Raw genomic sequence first — 15,495 nt, 5'->3', positions numbered from 1 at the left:
TTCTACGGTTTATCTCACTGCATTTCGGCCGTTAACTCTTTTGTTTTTCATCGTGACATTAATGGTCACAGATCAGATGAATGTGATTGCAGGAGTGATTTTTGAGATATAAGCCGTCCATATAGAGCCCTGCATATGGACGGACCTGATTTGAACATAAGCCGCAACGTGTCCTGTGGTGACTGGTGAGATGGTTCTATCATGTGGTGACTGGCTCTACCGTATCATCTCCCTGCCACGTGTCCTTTGGTGAGATCAGGAATTTGATTCTTATGTTAGTTCCGCCCACGTGGCACTGATGGAGAGCTATCTAGATCATTGAAATTGGGATTCTAATGGACTACATCTCTAAAATCACACTGATCAAGCAATTCTAACCGTCCAATTAATAGCTATAAAATGGACGGTTAAAAGTAGTAAGTGGTCCAGAGTTGGAAGGGAAATCAGATGGTTAATATTATCTTTTCAGTTTAATTTTTTGGGTATTCTTTATCCAGGGTTGGGTCAGCGATTTGGACGGTCTGGATTGTACCACCATGCCGCGTGTACGGTTGAAGAATCATCACCATTTTTATACGGTGCGAAACTAACATAGGATTCTAGCCACGTGGCAGAATGTCGTATATTACATTTTCAGTTCATTTTTTGTCAATGACGAAACGATAGTGGGCCCACATTTGGACCGTGTAATTTTGACGTACGTGGGTGGATGACGCGTACTGCCTGCGTGTGGTGGAGTCTGCCAGAGTATCAACATTGTTACTCTGAATATGCTTGTACCTGCGCGGATCTTCCACACGCAGCCACGTGTGCCAAAGTGTGCGATATCTAAATGTCCGGGATGTGGACCCCACCTTTTAGATTCCATGCTCATCAGGCCAGTTCACTAATGAGGCGGGTCAGGGTGGATTAGAAAAACTTGATTAAGCTTTCCTTAAGCGTCCATTTGTTTTGAATACTACTGCAACCCACGTATTGAGTTAACGGACCTGATTTTCATGAATTGGCATTTAAATGGTAGGGTTCACCTCACAGACGGTTTAGATCACGCGAACTTGTTGGCATTGTGATAGTGCACGCGCATGGACTTGGCAAACATCCACATCGCTCAGCAGCATCGAAGAGGCTGAGATGTTTCGAAAAAAGTACCAAAAATTGCTGGGTATTTTATTAAGGAGAAAATCTTTGGTACTCTGAAAGAGTGTGATGGATGATACGCAGGTACTTAGAAAAATGCACGAAATATGTATATCAGTTTAGATGCATCGTGACCCAAAAAATATACTTTTAAATTATTTGATTATCTTATTCCACATAAAAATATCCAAAGGTTAATAAATAAAAAAGTGTCCATGAATCAAAGGTTTGGATTGTTCCACCAATTTGAGTTTTGGACTGTAATTTAACTACAATGGTTTCCACGGCTTGGTCTATTTATTTTGAATTAATGCATGCCATCGTGTGTATGTGTATGAAGCGTCATACACAACCAGAGTACCGGATAACTCTCCTTGATTGCGAAAACGACCATGTCCCGTCTTGTATGGGCCGAAATTTCGGTTAGTCTGTCACAGACAAGAAATTTGGTGCTATTTTACTCACCGATTCATGGTGCGTTTTGCGTGTGAAGAGATTCCAATTTTCGGCTGAATTGACGTGAATTTCTTGTAACGGCTGTAGCGTACTGTGCTGTGAGGCTCTCACCACCTTTTATGTGGTGTGAATACTCGGTGGGGCCCACCAAGATGTATGTATTTTATCCACACCCTTAATCTGTTTTTTCAGTTAATTTAAGGATGTGAACTAAAAATTGAAGCATATAGAAAACTCAAGTAAACCACACCACATAAAAGAGTGAGATAATGACATTTACTGTGGAAACCTTTATGGGCCCACAATCACACAGTCCTAGATGAAGGGAAAACACAAATATCAAATTGATCTAAAACTTTTGTGGCTATAAGAATTTTTCAATGGTAGGAGTTCAATTTGAATTATTTCCTATGGTGTAGTCCACTTGAGCTCTAGATATACTTTAATTTTGTTTTCATGCCCTAAAATGAGCTAGAAAAATGGTTGGACCATATTTATAAAACATTTATATCACTGCGGCCCACACAATCTTCACCTCAAATGGTGGTGAGCGGCTCCCTACACAATTCCAGCATGCATAACAAAAAAGTCGTGTGGGGCCACCTTGATATATTTATTTTACCATAATGTTGATTAAACTGCCTTTCCCAATTCAACTAGGTCCCTGTCATTGCTCTAGCTATAAGCTATGGCATCTCCTGTCACCCAAAGGGGCCTGCCTTGCAAGAGGTCAAAGTGGGCTCTGATTCATTGCTCCAATCGGTATCAAAAGGAAATGGTACATAATTTCTTTCCTTTTCCTTATCTATGTAAATTTGTGTGTCATTCAATAGAAAATTCCTCAAACTCATGTAGTATAAGGTTTCTCAACGTTTGAAAACGCGTTGGGCTTGCTTTCTTGGATCGATTTCGAATGAATGGTTGGATGAGCCTCGAATCCATCCAGTCAGAATTTTAGCCCCACACCTAATTCATTAAAATTTTGGTAGAGTATAAGGAAAAAAAGGCCTACCCATTTATTTATTGGGTTAGGTATGGCATTAAGAGCACTTATATCTAATACAATTTATCTCATGGGTCCGAGTCTTGGTCGAGCCTAAATGAGGGATAAAAGTCACAAGTGGGATTTCACAAAAACAAAATTTTAAATGGTTTTGTTACTTTTCCCCAATCCTTTTAAGTGACACCTGGAGTGTCCAGTCACTGATCTGGATCATCCATTCATTCCTATAGTTAGGGTCAAGCCATGGTAAAAAAATCACATCGATGAGATTATCAGAACCTTCTTAATGGAGCCAACTTGTTATAACCGTCTATTTTTATGAGCCATAGCTCAGATGGTTATAATCATCAAACCATAGTGCTATTTTGGAATCATAAGCAATACGAAATTGGATCTATCCAATAAAAGTTTTAAGATGATGCCTGGACCTATTTTGTTTCTCCACTCAATCTTGACTGTTCTTTTTTCGTGCTATTAATAATGTGTTAATGATAATCCAATCTGTATAATGGCTTGGATCAATGATTGGCCACTCCACATGTCACTTAAAAGCATCTTGGGAGATATTGGCAAAATCTTTTCTTAAATATGTTAATTAGTTGTATAAGGTTTAAATCAAATGAGATTCAAGATTGTGATGGGTATTAGATAGTTTAGCTGGAGAGGTTATTTGCAGCTAATACTCTACACAAGAAAGTTTCTAATGCAATTTCTTCTTAAACCCAAACTGCATATTTGAATTTTAACTGTAGGAAAAGTTATAGAATTATATTTTCTGTAAAAAAAAATGAAAACCGAAAATCCAAGTTGATATGAAATAAGGACATGCTGAAGCACGTTTGGAACGCTGTCCTTAAAGCGTTATTTGACCCTACTAAAGTGAATTGAGTATGCTGAAAGGTTACAAGCAAACTGCTTCTATGATACGACGAGGCTGATATGGGTCCGCGTTTAGCAAACACGAAAGCCCACTAATGGAACTCTATTACATAGTCTGACAGAAATATATAAAAAGAAAAATCCCAGAAGAAAAAGAGAGAAGTAAATTTTTGTGAATTAGACCGCTGCACTGGTCTGTTCTTCCTGTTCTTCAGCTATTAGTTCAGTTGAACAGTTCTAGACCACACTGTTGGTTTGTTCTTCAAGCAATGGTTTTGATCAACCTTACTGTATTGCTGAATTTTGGTCTGTAGGAGAGGAGAGGCTCCAATTCATATTGCTATTGTTAGAGTGTGTTGAGATGCTTTGGAAATTCATCCTGGCCCTCTTTTATATAGGTCATGGTGGCTGGGGGTTTTGGTCTAGGGACATAAATCCTATTAAACCATTTTTTAGCTGTTAAGAAACTAGTCGTTTATGGCCGTTTTCTGACTGTTATGCATGAACCATAATAGCTGCTGCATGCTGACTGTTGTGAGAGCAAGCTAGTCGTTTTTAACTGTTGGGTTAGCCATGCAGCAGTTTCAGCATGGCTTTGCAATCAATAGCATAAGGAGTTATACCTCTGCTGCAACAGTCATATTTCAGCCTCTATATATTAAGAGAGACTCTCATTCAGTCATTTAGTTTTTCTTTCCAGCCAGCCATCCGCCTTAGATACTTAGTCGCACCGCGACTCGCTCCGGTTTGTGAAGGAGCAACACACAGCTGCTACATGCTGACTGTTGTGAGAGCAGGCTAGCCGTTTCTAGCTGTTGGGCTAGCCATGCAATAGTTTTAACATGGCTCTGCAATTAATAGCATGAGGAGTTATACCTCTGTTACAACAATCATATTTTAGCCTCTATATATTCAGAGGTACTCTCATTCAGTCCTCTAGTTTTTCCTTCCAGCCAGCCATCCACCTTAGCCACTTAGTCACACCACGTCTCGCTCCGGTTTGCCAAGGAGCAACATGATGCGAACGTGCGAAGTACAAAGTGCGCCTCTAGCGCATCTACAACCACACTGCCTCACATGCCCACGCCCTCGTACCGAGCCTGTGACCGAGCCCGAGCGCTGGTACGCACTGGAACATGCAAATTTCATTCTCCTTTGGACCATGTGGGTAAGTATTATAGTACTCCACTCTGTTACGTAGCACGCCAATAATGTAGTGAACTGAGATCCAATCTCTGGTCTCACCCACAAACGATAAATAGAAAGAAATATAAAATAGAAAAAGAATCAAAGCATTCTAAACAAACCATAAGAGAAGATATACGTGGAAAAACCTCAACAAAGGTAAAAAATCATAAATGCAAACTTCCACTGTGAAGAAAAATGAAAATTACAAGACAATATACTAACATCTCCCTTGGAAGTATAGAGAAAACCATTTACCCACACCTTAGAATTATTTCTCATACTCTAGAAAAGCCCTAGGGATACCTATTTATAGTTTAGGCAACTTCCCTTTCGTACCTCTGCAAAAATCGACTCAAAAATCTGCAGTCCGCATCAAATCCGAAAACGAATTTGTGTAACTTTGACTGGTCGAGTAAGCTGTTCGACCGGTCGGTGGACCCTCGACCGGTTGAGCATGGGCCACGACCGATCGAGCACCTCGGAACCCAAAACTTGACGCTCGCTGGACTTTGAGTTGAGCTAGTCCTCAACTAGTCGAGTGGGCCACTCGACATGTCGAGCAGGGCACTCGACTGGTCGAGCGACCCCCAGATGTGACTCCACATCTCAAGAATCTCCCACTTGGAGACACATCGCTATAAACATTCGACTTCTACATCTGGAGTGCACAACGTGAGCCACCAAGAGACGATACCTGTGCCGGTCCCCACACATCAGTGTGTACAAGCTCCAACAGATGCGTCTTTAGAACGCGTCATGTCTTCTTGAAGCTTACCCTCTTCTGCTTGCCATACACGCAATCTTCGCAGAATTATAAGTCAATAGACCTCAGCCATGGTAGCTTCCCTTTTGACAATAGCACTTTCATCCCTTTCTCACTCATATGTCCCAACCTCTGTTGCCATAACTGCCCATTCACTCCAGTTGATGCGACTGCAAATAAACTATACGATCCCGAAGTTACGTATAATGTATTTTCCTTCTTCCCTCGAGATATCACCAAGGCACCTTTTGTGATCTTCCAGAAATCACTGGTGAATGTCGTTACATAACAGATATCGGCCAACTGCCCCACTGAGATCAAGTTCCGTTTCAAACTCAGTATATGTCTGACATCCTTCAATTTCAAAGTCATTCCGTCTTTCTGATTTACATGAACGTCTCCCTTTCCAACGATACTGCACGACTCATCATCACCTAAGTAGACTATCCCGAAGTCACCTGATGCATAATTATACAGAATTTCCTTACATGGAGTGGCATGAAACGAATCACTCAAGTCTATAACCCAAGACTCATTCCTCACATCAGGAGACAAGATCAACGCCTCTGTGTCACTCTCCTTAGATAGATTCATTGAATCTTTTCCGCCTTGAGAGCTTCCTTTTTGTTTCTTGAGCGCCATGCAATCATGTTTCATGTGCCCCTTCTTGCCGCAATGCCAACACCTGTCTTTATCTTTTGATCCCTTTGACATCTTCCCCGACCTAGAACGTCCGTATTTATTGCCTCTTTTGTTCAGCGATCTTCCTCTTCCTTCAACGTTTAGAGCATTCCCTGAATCTCATAAAACTCCTGATGTCTTTTTTATAGATTCTTCGCTGAGAATTTGAACGGCCACATCATTAAAATTCAGCTTTGTCGACCCTGAAGAATTGCTCACAACAATCATCAAACCATCCCAACTGTTTGGTAGACTGGATAAAATAAATAACGCCCTCACCTCATCCTCAAAAACAATGTCAATGGATTCCAACTGGCTCATGACTGTATTGAACTCGTTTAGATGTTCAGCCACGCTCCCACCATCTGACATCTTCATGTTGAATAGTTGTTTCATAAGATGAATCTTGTTGGACGCTGGGGGTTTTTTATACATGGTGGCTAGGGCTTCCATTAATTCTTTTGTAGTTTTCATCTTGGATATATTAAAGGCGACACTCTTAGACAAAGAGAGTCGGATCGTTCCTAAAGCCTTCCGATCCAATAAAAATCATTCATCATCTATCATCTTTTCTGGTTTTTTCTCTTTTTCTCCTAAAGGAATATAGATGTCCTTCTGATACAGATAATCCTCAATCTACATCTTCCAGAAGGTAAAGTTTGAACCATCAAACTTCTCAAAGTTTGAACCGTCATCTCTCTAGATAGAACTAAAACCAATAGTTTTGATACCAGTTGTTGCGCAGCACGCCAACAACGCAGTAAACCGAGATCCAATCTCCGGTCTCACCCACAAATGATAAACAGAAAGAAATATAAACTAGAAAAAGAATTAAAGCATTCCAAACAAACCACAAGACAAGATATACGTGGAAAAACCCCACCAAGGATAAAAAATCATGGATACAAACTTCTACTATAAAGAAAACGAATATTACAAGGCAATATACTAACCTTTCCCTTGGAAGTAAAGAGAAAACTTTTTGCCCATACCTTAGAATTATTTCTCATACCCTAAAAAAGTTCTATGGACGCTTATTTATAGTTTAGGCAACTTCCCTTTCGCACCTCTGTGAAAACCGACTAAAAAATCTGCAGTCCGTATCAAATTCGGAAATGAATCTGCGTAACCTCGACTGGTCAAGCATGGGCCACGACCAGTCGAGCATCTCGGAACCTAAAACCTAATGCTCGCTGGACTTTGAGTAGAGCCAGTCCTCGACTGGTCGAGTGGGCCACTCGACCAGTTTAGTAGGGCACTCAATTGGTCGAGCGACCCCCAAATGCGGCTCCACATCTCAACACACTTTCCACATATAAACCACAAAAATCCCTTCTCTTTTTCCAATGTAGGACTATTCCCAAAACCATGAAAAATGTGTTTTGCAAACACTTTTTGTATATAATATTTAATATTTTTATTATTAAAAAATATTTTTAAAATCAACATTTTGCAACAATAACTTGGGATGCATTTAACATTAACAATAAATCTCATCCAAAATGGGCTAATTTTCTTAGTTTGGGTTGAGTACGACCTTCGGCTATATTTAGCTTAGGATGGCTCAAATTGTACACATTTAAATATTAGGCTTAGATTATAGAAGCTTGGGTTAATTGTAAAAGACCCGGACCTAATTCATTTAGTAATTTAAGTCGAACTTTTAGACTCAAACCCTATTATCATTGGGCTGAATCAATGACCCATCAGGTAAATGTCTTGATCAGCGTGTATTGAGTATAAAGATAAACAATGTTACAACTTAGTTTTATCAAGGTTTTAAATTAGAATGAGATTCAAGAGTGTGATTGGTATTTGATTGAGAGATTAACTGCAATTAATGAACATTGATGTGTTGTATAGTGGACCATTGCTTGAAAAGTTAAGATTGAGTAAATTTAAATAGTGGGATACTAGGGAAGTTTAGGATCAAAGCAAATAGCATCTACACAATAGAGATAGGCATGAGCATGTGTGCATGTCCTTTCTCTTGCACCGGTGGTAGACTCTCAGGAGTTTCAACACCTGGTCAAGGGTTCAGAAATATTATATCTTTGAAATAAAAACTGTAGAGAAATGCTGGAGAGCGACTACCATGAAAGAATCACGCTGATTGGATGATCATATCTATCTTTGATTTGCATGCTTTCCTGTAGTATTCTTTTTTGAAACGATGAATGAGAGGATGGTAACAATTACCTAAAGGAAGTGATTCTAAAAAATTATAAGTAATTCATGATGGGCCCTAACAAACAGATGGATCTAATCATTGAAGCAATCTTATTCTCTCTTTTTTTTTTTTAATTATTATTATTAAAAGCCATTGATCAAATGATTAATATTTGTTGGACTTGCGATATTTACCAGTAGCCTACAAAAATTGCATTTTCTTTCCCAACAAAGTGTTCACTTGTGCAGAACATCTAACTGAGTAGAACATCTAACTCGATGGACAACTAATGGTCTGGCCCAATTTATGAGTGTGGACCACCAAATGAGGGATCCAACCAGGGCGGTTAGAACTGGGTGGAGCCCACAATGATGTTTGTGAAATGTTCATATGTTCTGTCAGATCGCGTGGGTACATAGGCCAAAAAATAAGGCTGATCCAAAACTCAAGTGACTATGCAGCAAGAAACAGTGGGGAGGGAACGCCCACCGTTGAAATATTCACTGGGCCACGAAAGTTTTGGATCAGGCATTATGTTTGTGTTTTTAGCTCATCCTAGTGGGAATGGATAATGACCTTATAAACAGTTTAGAAAGAAAATATACATCACTGTGGACTCAAAAGGTTTCAACGGCTGGCATTTCCTCTCACTATTATTTGTGGTGTGGTCTATTTAAGTTTTATATCTGCCTCATTTTTTGGACGCACTTCCTAACATGAGCCGGCAAAACAGTTGTACAGGGTGGATTTCTCACAAACACCATCGTGGGCACCACCTAGGCCTGTGTATTGGATTGGTCTTTGCCCCACTCGATCTTCTCAGTGAAGCCCGCCTTTTGCACGGCTCAGATGTTCTACACATGTGAAAAATTAGTAAAAAAGAAGGCATTGTTTAATGAAAGCTAACATACAACACTTTTAAGCATTTCTTTATGTTTTATTAGATCATGTTTTACTTTTATTTTTCTCAAATTCATATTTTAATCACATGGCTGATTAACCCATATTCCATGAAATCGTAGATGTCTAAAATTGGGTCCCTACTCATGACTCGATGGTAAACTCACGAGAGTTTCAACATAGAGGTCAAGGGTTCTTGTGCTTATTATAGTATGTTTGGTTGTGCATTAAAAAATGAAAAAGAAAAAGGAGAGAAATATCCAAAATAATATATTAGTATAACAATAATGTGTAACCAATGTGAGGCCCACCAACATGAAAATAATGGTCCGACGGAGAATCAAATCGAATTAAGAATCATAGTTATATGAAAATATATTAAAGATAAGAACACCACCGATGCCTCGGTTTCAACTGTTTCTTGTCTTCTTCTTCTTTTTTTATCTCAATTTTGTCATATGAGAAAGCACATCGAACTGTGCCATGCGAAGTTAATCGGTCCACCTACAAGGATTTAATTTTTGGTATTTAAATCCTATGTGGTTCCTTTAATCTACCTCAATTGATTTATAATTAGTTGGTTTTAGAGGCAAAACAAATAAATTAACAATGACTGAAGAGAATTGGTTGGATTATTTTATTATTGGTATAGAGATGGTGAGAGGTGATCCAATGATCGCTATGTACTATAAGTTAAAATGATCTTAGTTGCATTTCTTTACTTGGACACTCCAATCGAATAGATCCGAGCTGTCCATTAAATCCAAAACACATTTCATGGGCTACTATATAAAAATTGCATTGATCGATGATCCAATGCATCCTTGATTTGGCCTTTTTAGGGTAGCCATCCATTTTCTAATCCATGGATGGGATGTTTATGATTGTCTAACAAAATTGATTCTTTAGAATTATAAGCAATCAATGATGGGACCTAATAAATAGATGCATCGAATTGTTGATTGGACCTATTTTTGTGTAAATGTTCTCAATCGTCCATATTAAAGGCCATTAATCAAACGGTCAACATTTATCGGATTGGTGTCATGTCTGCATTTCAGCCCATGAAATGTCCACTGGACCTAATGAACGGTATAGATAAATGGATTGGACTGTCTAAACATCCCAATACAACTCGGAGCATTGCATTAGGTTATTTGGACAGTTCAATTGATCAATCTGAATGGTCCATTACGTATACAGTACATTTCATGGGCTACCATATGAAAATTGGATTGATCAGATGATCCAAATCATCCTTTATTTGTTCTTATTTTTGGTAGCCCTCCTTTTCCTAAACCATGGATGGGATGGTTAGGATTGCCCAACAAAAGTAATCCTTTCCAATCATAAGTAATCCATGATGGGTCATAAGAAGTACATAGATTAGATTATTGATTGGCCTATTTTTGTGTAAGCGATCTTGATCGTCAATATTAAATGCTATGCATCTGACGGTTAAGATTATCAGATAGATGTGATGTTTTCTTGGTAGCCCATGAAATGAGAATTGAACCTAATGGACAATCCAGACCAATGGATTGGATTGTCTGACTGTCCTAGTCCAAATTGGAGAACTATAACTTAAAGTGCTCTCTCAGAGCACTTTAAGCATTTCTCATTATTATATTAGGAATGCATGTTAGGTTAGGTTGGATTAGGTTAAGATGGTATGAAAGAGATTACATGTGGGGCCCACCGAAACTCAAAATCCCATGACAAGAGCACTCATTGATACATCCTAATCATACAAAGACACAATACACCTATTTTAGTAAAATAATGAATGGAAAATGTACATGTTTGCTTGTCTTCCAAGCTTAGGATACTGTCCAATGAATGGGCTTTTTTATTCATTTATTTTTATTTTTCATTCAAATAATCAAATTTTTATCATGCTAGTGCTTGCAACATGCAGTTGGGCCTGTTTGGCTGCCACCTTAAAATGATTTGTATTAAAAAAATTGCATTGTTGGAGAAAGAGCACGATGAATTTATATATGAGTCCTGCGGCTTGTGCTGATTGGTAATGGTTGAGTTGGATCCAAACCGATCATGTGTCACTGAATGACATTAAAGCACCATGCTCAAGATATAAGGTCCATCCTAAATTTAGAATGACCACAGTCTAACAGAATGCCTGAATGTTCATGGTAGATTTAGGTGGGGCACACTATGCAAGAGAATCCTAATTGTCTGAAGGTTAACTGACAGACATTGACAGCTACTATAGCACCTATTGACTAACAATCAATTTAGTATCATGCTGTAAAGAAAAAAAAAAATGAGGTCATCCTAAATTTAGGTGGGTCTCACAGGGAGGGAAGGTCCATCCTAGATTTAGGTGGGCCACATTATACAAAGAGAATTTGACAATTTGAGAGTTAGCCAACAATTGGATTGCCAATTAGATTAATTGACAACTACTATATCACCTACTGACTTAAAACCAATTACATTAATTTTTCGATACCACCCATGTAGGACCTCAACAGGTGGCATTAAATAAAAATACAATGGCCGCGGGGCAACGGACGCGATGAGAGAGACAGAGGAAGGGAGGAATTTGAGAGAGATGGAGAGAAAATTACGCCAGAGTTTGAGTAGAGAGAAGGTTGGAGTGTTGACTTTTTATGGGCCACATGGATACCAATCACATTTTCAGGTTTTTAAAATATCATTAAATTTTTTTTTTTTCAAGCTTCATATATGCCTTCAAAGCATAAGAGCCTTTTCACCCTAGAAAACGAATTGCAGGGGCAAAAATATTCAAGACATACTTGCATGGCATGGTAGAAATAGGGGATAATTATAAACACCTCCCTTTTTATTTTAACAATTGTAAACATCTCCCTCTAGTTTGGATTATTTCAAGTACTTCCCTTTTGATTTTAATATTAGTTGCAGATTCCTCCACTTGTTGTGCTTAGAGCTGTACACGAGTTGAACCGAGTTGAGCTTGGCATAGCTTGGTTCGGCTCGGCCAGTAGCTAACTCTACCTTGAACTCGGTTCCCTAAGCAACTTAGGTCAATTTAAGCCGAATTCAAGCCTATGAGACATTTCCTCAAAAACATATAATGCATCTTCAATCTTTCACAGAATGCAAAATAGTAACAACACCTCACAAGCATTTTATCAAATAGTCAGCAAATAATATAGACGGACTCGTGAGGATATATATATATATATATATATATATATATATATATATATATATATATATATATATATATATATATATATATATATATATATATATGTTAGTAATTTGTTTTGTATCTATTCCTTCCTAGCCACCAACTGATTCTTTGGAGAATGCACACATCCGAAACAATACTTCATTGAGTTATTTTATCAAACACTTAGCGAGTAGCATCATGATAAAAATTAACTGAGTCACCAAATCGATTCGATCTGAGTTGATTCGAGTTGAGGTTCGAGCCAAGCCGGGTTGGGCTTGGGCAAGCTTGAACATGGTTCAAAAATTTCTCAAGCTCCAAAAACCAGCTCGACTTGATCCAAATCTAATTTTGAGTTGAGGCAAATCAAGTTTTTTTGAGTCAAGTCAACCGAGTTGACTGAGCTAACTCAACTCATGTACAACTCTAGTTATGCTAGCACCGTTAATAGCTGCGCATGAGCCTATCATAGTGTGCCTAAGTCATCTAGCCCATTAAGCATAATCATGACACCATAAAAATGGGAAACACAAAAAAATCAGGCTACTCCAAGCATTAAGTGGCCTACCACATAAATGTTGGAAGCTATTGAGTTGGGATGGCCCATGTGAATTAATATATTTTTTTGAGTGTCGAGTATTTATGATGTAAAAATCTAATAAATAGGTGTGTCCCAAACTCAGGCAAAACAAACTCTTAATTAGAAAAAAGTTACCATTTGATTTAGATTCTTACAACCACTCTAGCAAAAGGGAGGTATCTAAAATACGAGTGTATGTGTTTACAGTTATCACATAAAATATTTTACCAGTGGGATTAGAAAAGAAGTATCTTTCTTTATAATATTCTTGGGGTAGAAAGATGGCAGCATGGATAACTGTTTTTGAACCGTCCAAAAATTATCTAATTAGTACCAATATATATATATATATATATGTGGGAAAAGGTACTATGCGCTCGACCTCACAATAAGCTCCCGTGAGGTCGAGCTCTGTGGGCCCCACCGTGATGCGTGTCGACCATCAACACCGTGCATTTGATGGGTCCCCTTTAAAGTATGGGATATCCCAAAAATCAGCCATATACGGAACTCAGGTGGGTCATACCATCTAAAATCATGTGAACACATGCCAAAAACATATAAAAGCACTTGGTGGGGCCCACCTGAGTTTTGAATGTTGTTGAAACTTGGTCTGAACCCTCATCCAAGTGAGACACACATAATGGATGGGCTGGATTTGCAAACCACATCTCGGTAGGCCCAAAAAATGATTATGAATGTTTTAATGGTGCACCACCCCTCTCCACTTCTGTACGTGGTGTGGCCCAAAAAAGTCACGGATTGACTTGATTTTTGAGACCTACGCCCACGATGGAATGGTTCATCTGACTGATGGGGTAGATGTTCGAAAAGCATCACGGTGGGGCCCACACAGCTCGACCTCATGGGATGTTCCTATCCGCTCGAGCGCATAGTACCTTTTCCTTTTATATATATATATATATATATATATATATATATACACACACACACACGGAAACGCTCACCTGCGAACCAGTTCGTACGTACTACATACGAACTTTTTTGAGAACCCATCATACGTTATGTGAATTCAAAATCTGAACTGTTCATGTGAAGCAGCACCTCGTAAAACCTCATGGGGCGAAGTTTTACTTTGATCTAAAACTTTGATGGGCCATGAAAAATGAAAACAGTTTTCTCCATTGATTTGCATTTCTCTTTTCTGTGGCCCACCAGAATTTTAGATCAGGATGAAAATTGGTGACAGGGGGTTTCATGGGATTCCACATCACATGGAGTGTTCAGATTAGACACACATGACATGTGTGCAAAAGTGCGCACGTGCATAGGTGCGCAGGGGAGCATGGCTCTCTCTCTCTCTCTCTCTCTCTCTCTCTCTCTCTCTCTCTCTCTCTATATATATATATATATATATATATATATATATATATATCTTCGGTTACTCTCTCTATTCGGTCTATTCGGGTAGGCCCATATTGGTACCAGAACTTGATGGACTAGAATCCAACCCTGACTGTGGGGGCCACTTTGATGTATGTTCCTTAAATCCATGCTGTCCATCCAGTTTGAAAGATCATTTTAGATTAACATCCAAAAAATGAAGCATATCCAAATCTCAGGTGGACCACACCACTGGGAACAGTGGTGATTGACCCTTAAAAACTTCTTGTGGGCCAAAAGTTTTTTAGATCAAGCTGATATTTGTGTGGTCCCTTCATCCAGGTCTTTGCGACCTTATCAACAGGTTGGATGGAAAATAAACATTCCGGTGGCCCACAAGAAGTTTTTAATCGTGGATATTCATTCACCAGTGATTCCTGTGGTGTGGTCCGCCTAAGATTCGGATCTGCTTCATTTTTTGGTTCACGAACTAAAATGAGCTGTCAAAATGGATCAACGGCATGGATGTAAGGCACATACATAATGGTAGGCCCCACAATCGAGGATACACCGAAGCTGCGCCAGACCCCTTCAATGGTTCGAATACAGGTAACAAGTCATGGTTTTAAGACTCAGGACGGCCCACCCAACTCGACTGAGTGGACTCGGACTCTATTAGACCTTATCACCCGACTCGGGCGAGTCGACCCAAGACGGGACCTGAGCTTGACCCCTTCACCATCTTAAATATATAAGTTTTAACGGTTCAGATTGGACCGCCTATCAATCAAACGTTTGGATTTTCAAGAGGCCACAAAAAATCATGGATAAGTCTAGCTTTTCAAAGAGATTAATTAAAAAAATCAGACGTTTTGATGGAATATGGGCCCCACATGGAATCTACGGCTGTCCCATTATATTGTCTTTTGACATTTTGACAAAGTTGAAATAAAAGCAAAGGGAATGCACTTTTCTTTTATATCTATATCTGTATCATCTGTCCGTTGCCTTTGTTTATAAGTTTAGAACAAAGAACAACCATTGGGCACAACCCCAGTATCCTATACTTACAGTGCTACGCCTTCTACCTGCCAAAGTGTCATGTATATTGGAAATCCCAACCGTGAAAAACGCCATCCCATCATGAAGACTATATATCTAGAAAATTTGGCCGATCTGATCATCAGGTGGACCATACTGTTGAAATCATTGG

Source organism: Magnolia sinica, chromosome 3 (assembly GCF_029962835.1).
Source record: "Magnolia sinica isolate HGM2019 chromosome 3, MsV1, whole genome shotgun sequence".
In the NCBI taxonomy this organism is placed as follows: domain Eukaryota; kingdom Viridiplantae; phylum Streptophyta; class Magnoliopsida; order Magnoliales; family Magnoliaceae; genus Magnolia; species Magnolia sinica.
This window is presented reverse-complemented; position numbering follows the sequence as displayed.